The 4,879-nt window shown below is 28.8% G+C and overlaps 1 protein-coding gene across 2 annotated transcripts in view; it reads right to left on the bottom strand.

The window, feature by feature from the left end:
- LOC115234601 (solute carrier organic anion transporter family member 74D) overlaps positions 1–2,496 on the bottom strand; it is an 8,738-nt gene extending 6,242 nt beyond the window's left edge. For both annotated transcript variants that reach the window (XM_029805783.1, XM_029805784.1), the window contains exon 1: positions 2,305–2,496. The gene's annotated coding sequence lies outside the window, so the exon portion shown is untranslated. The remainder of the gene's footprint in view (positions 1–2,304) is intronic.
- Positions 2,497–4,879: the final 2,383 nt, after the last annotated feature.

The following is a 4,879-nucleotide window of genomic DNA, read 5'->3' as shown; positions in this document are numbered from 1 at the left end:
ATGTATAATATCTTATATTAAATAAATATATATATATATATATATATATATATATATATCTAATCTTTAGATATATCTAATCATGTTAGTCAAATATATATCATTAGAGCCCCTGGTTTTTATTTCAAATAATTTTTGCCAGATCAATCATATTTTGTATGAATCAGCGGCTTCGACAAGGGAGTTCTGAGAAATTAATTTTTGTGATAAAAGCATTGCCGATATCATTAATTAAGTCAATGCGCTATAAGCGATAACGGAAGTTGATGATGACTTGCATCGTTGATCACAGCTTGTCTGAACAAGTATCGGATATCGGATAGCGTAAAAAGAAAAAAAAAAGTTGAAAGACCGCAGTTGTTCGCGATTGTTTTCAAATCGTTTGTGATTGACTGCCACTCGCACGCATTCAGTTTCCAGCGTGCATACAATTTGCATCGTGCACATTCGCGAAAGTTTGAAAAACACGGAACACGTGCGCGTCGCGATAAGGCCCGTTATCTTTCATCGTGTAAATCGCGTAATTATTAATACGTTAATATGAGGATGTGATATAAATCTCGTTGCTTCGCAAATACATCAATACTTAGTAGCGACGATAGTAGCAATGACGTCTTTCAAATGCACGCGTAACGTTACATAACTCATTTTTTTTTTTAACTAGAAGACACCGACCTAATCTCATTGATGTTTACAATGTGAGCATCCACAAACAAAATGTGAACAAAACGATAAATCATGAAATGCATATAGCAAAATTTTTAATTGCATCTTTCAATTTCATTTAATTTATTCATTTCATTTAATTAATCTTTCGATTACAATTTTGTATATTAACGCGAACAAATCTGTTAAGATCACGAATATCTTTCTTTCTATTCTGTATAATTATACAGTATTTATCTCTACTGGTTATTTACACACTATTATGGATCTATAAAAAATGTATGCAAGTTTTAATCAATTGTTCTAATATAAATTAATTTGGAAATATTTATATAACAATATTAATAATACATAAAGAATGATAATATCGAAGAGTGAAAAGAATAATAATATATAAACATATTTTCTGGAAAGAGAGAGATTATAATCTACAAATCTCATTAAACTTATCAAACCAATAAATAATTCAAATAAATCTTATACTTAATCTTGTCAAGCAAAATGAAATACTTTGCATTCTTAATATAACAACACCGATAACATTATGCATTTCTACTTGTTTTTAAACAAAAAGAATAATCATAATTTAATTTATTCAATAATTTATTTATTCAATCAATTCTATGCATTTTTTATTAAAAAAATATTATAAAACATTATGAATATCATAATAATTACAGAATACATTCTTAATATTTGGCTAAACATTTTTAAAAATACACTATTATATATAATAATGCAATTAATTAGATAACAATGGATTATATTATTATATAATAAAGAGTTAGATATATTGTTACTTTGTGAGTGCAATTTTAATAATCTTGTATTCTGTTTTATATATTACTGGAAACGCTATTCATTTCTTCGCGCAATTATCTTCATTCTCTATGTATCTAGAATCTAGATGCAATTACTTATGTAATTGTGAATTATCTCAAGCACGAGTCTCATAGACTCAGACACGGATGCTAATATAAAGTTTGCCAATTATCATTTCCGTCTTGTAAAGATTCCTGGTAAAAAAATCCATACAATTATATAAAATTCTATGATTATTTTATTTCGTAAGAAAAATAATTGTTTAAAAAATATTGTACACAAGAATGTTTTTATTGCAACTTCTTTTTCTCTTCTTTCATCTGTTTTTTATATACAATTATGCATATGATAATACGAACGTGAGTTGATATCACGCAATTATATAATAACAACTATAAAGAGAAGAAAGAAAAAAATAATTGCAATTTTATTCATATCGCATAATAAAATAATTTATTTATTTATAAAAGATAGCGATTGATATTTTAATATCGAAAATAATTATGGTGCATAGAATCGTTGAAATTTTTATAAAATTATTAAATATATTTAAGATATGTATTATTTCTCTCTCTTAATTATTTATGCGAATATGCATTATCATCGTTTACGGTGGATAAGTAATCGTTGCTTATCCGTTATTCCTGAAGACAAAAATGCAATAAAGTTAAATTTTATATTCTAAAAATATCTCTTTTAAAAATGCTTCTTTTAAGCTCCGCATGAAACGTCATAAAGAAGTATTTATAATATGATATGCAAAAATATCTGTTTGATATTGAAAGGAAAGGAAGTGTCTCAAGGATACATTCTTACCTTGATCTTGGACTTGTGGACACAGGAGGGACTTCCGGGCCGCGATTTCCACTGGATCGCGATCCTCGAGTCTTTCCTCGCTCGCCAAGACGGCTCCTGTCTACCGGGTAGCTTGGAAATCACCACCACGCGCCGCGGCCGCTCTAGTTTGCACGGATAAACGCCGGATAACTGAGCCTATTCGGTGTATGTCAATGGCAATGCTCCCCTACTATTTCTTTATCAAATCGAATGATAAGCGGAACGTCATTCAAAGGACACCGCCGATCAGACACCAGTGCTGACATCTTATTACCTGCATCCCAAGTGATCTTACGCGGCTGCAACCGTAAGGTAGCAAGCGCATTTCGAGCGGTTGGAATCTGTGCTAAATAAAGTCCATAACGCGGCTGATGTATTGTCTGTTTTGACGGGACAGCACTAGCAATAAAAATCTGGTAGAAAATTACATCACTATATGAGAAAGGTATAACTAGTGTTACCATCAACTGGAATCGACATGTATCTAAAGATCCATGTCGAATTACAAGTAGAATATAACTTTTCCTGCGAAACTTTGCTAACGAAGACATCTTTAATCATCAGAGTGTAATATAGTGTTTTTAAAAAAGTGTATATTTTCTAGACCTTATTAAAAATTCATAATTTATAATATTATTATGTAATTATTTACAGTTTTTTTAATAATCTGATAGTTTATTATTTTATTAATAATTAAGCTTCTCTGAATTATGTATTCATATCAGCTCAATTAAAATATATATCCATAAATAAATGTTAAAAATTTATTATTAAAATCTGTTATTGTAAAGATGTAGGTCGCGCGTTAAGTAGAAATCTAAAAATATTATGAGATAAAGTTTTCTGAATTACTATCAGTTCAATTTATCTATTTTTATTATTTATTATCTCAGTGCAATTTCCAGATATACCTGACATATGGATTCTAGAAAATAAGAATTTTTAATCAATTTATTTATACTTACGTATTTATAACTGCGTCGATTGTCATTTTTCCTACTTTTATAATTTCATAAATCTTTCTCTCAATCTTCTTTAGTATAATTTATTTATTATATTATTATATTGCATAATTATTATTTTACTTTATTTATATCGTCATATGTCGCGTTGTGATATCCATATCGTAGGTCAATGATAAATGAGCACTCTTTATATAAAGGATATTGCCATTTAAAGTATTGTTTTGTTATAAATTCTATAATTCTGTACGTTAAAATTTAACATGTTATATACACAAAGGATGCAGAAATCGTAATATTGTAATAACGTATTTTCTAAAAAAATACTATTAATTAATCAAAATTCTAATTTAAAAATGTTGAAATTACAATTATTTTCGAGTTATTGAAACTAATCTCGACACTATCGTACATTAAGACTTTTGATGCTATAATTAATCTTTAGAATACGTTATTAAAGTTTTATATGACGGTTGCTGGATACTCTGTATAAAGGAGTGCCAAATCATCGTGTCGTGTCATTGGTGGCGTTAGCTTAGTTATTTTTGCATAGTTGTTATGGTCCCGCGACGAGGGCGGTTCTGACGCTCTTTCTCGCGTCCGATCTCTCGCAAGGCCATTAGATTTATCTTTAGCCGCCAAACACGACGATGCCGAAATGTCTTCTGTCAGATGACGAAGCAAGTGTAGAACAACTTGGGAGCATATATATAGATCCTGCTATTTAATATGATTAATAGATATGGTAATTATCGTGAAATGCAAAAGAAAATTGCAAACCTTTAAGTTTACATTAGAATTTTTTTTTTTAATGAAAAAAATAAATGATGTATCTGATGTAGATGGTATTAAATGTGTAATATGTTTGAAAAGATGTTTGATTCTTATATTAACAATTCTTGTATTCGATCCTGTCACTGTGTATATCGAATTAATACACGAAGGGATATATATAATTGACTGGCAAAGATACTGGCGTCTTTCTCTTAATGATAATATATTTGTTTTCGGTTCTCGTGAATCTATTAATAGAGCGGTAATATTTTAATATTATTGAGGATATAACAGGCAATATATATATTACAACCTATGTATAATTAAGCCTATATACAATTAATCCTAAGAATATAGGATATTCAAAAAGACGATCGTACCCGTGATGAGAGTACGTATCCTTGCGCCTTCATCCCAGACTTTCTCTATTATCATCCTCTCTTCATTCGCAACGGAAGCTTTAGTGTGTTTTATAACAAATTCCTCAATCACGTTACGCGTACATTCTGTCTCTTCGTTAAGTACATGAACAATAATATCATATAATTAATAGCGACAATAATAATAATAATAATAATAATAATAATAAAACGTGATAATGTCAATAATAATGTAATAATGTATAATAATAATAATAATAGAATAATAATAAAAGAATAATAATAAAAGAATAATAATAATTTATTTTCCTATTACGTTATGTAATAATACTTAAACTAATCCGTCCCTAACGTCTTCTCTTCCTAACTTTTTACAAAGAATTTCGCTTTTGGTTTCCACCCTGCGCATTAACTTCTACTTACAAATCTAACAAACCG

The sequence above is a fragment of the Formica exsecta genome, unplaced genomic scaffold (genome assembly GCF_003651465.1).
Source record: "Formica exsecta isolate Colony F162 unplaced genomic scaffold, ASM365146v1 scaffold201, whole genome shotgun sequence".
In the NCBI taxonomy this organism is placed as follows: domain Eukaryota; kingdom Metazoa; phylum Arthropoda; class Insecta; order Hymenoptera; family Formicidae; genus Formica; species Formica exsecta.
Note: the sequence above shows the minus strand (reverse complement) of the source record. Positions and strands in the feature narration are given on the sequence as shown.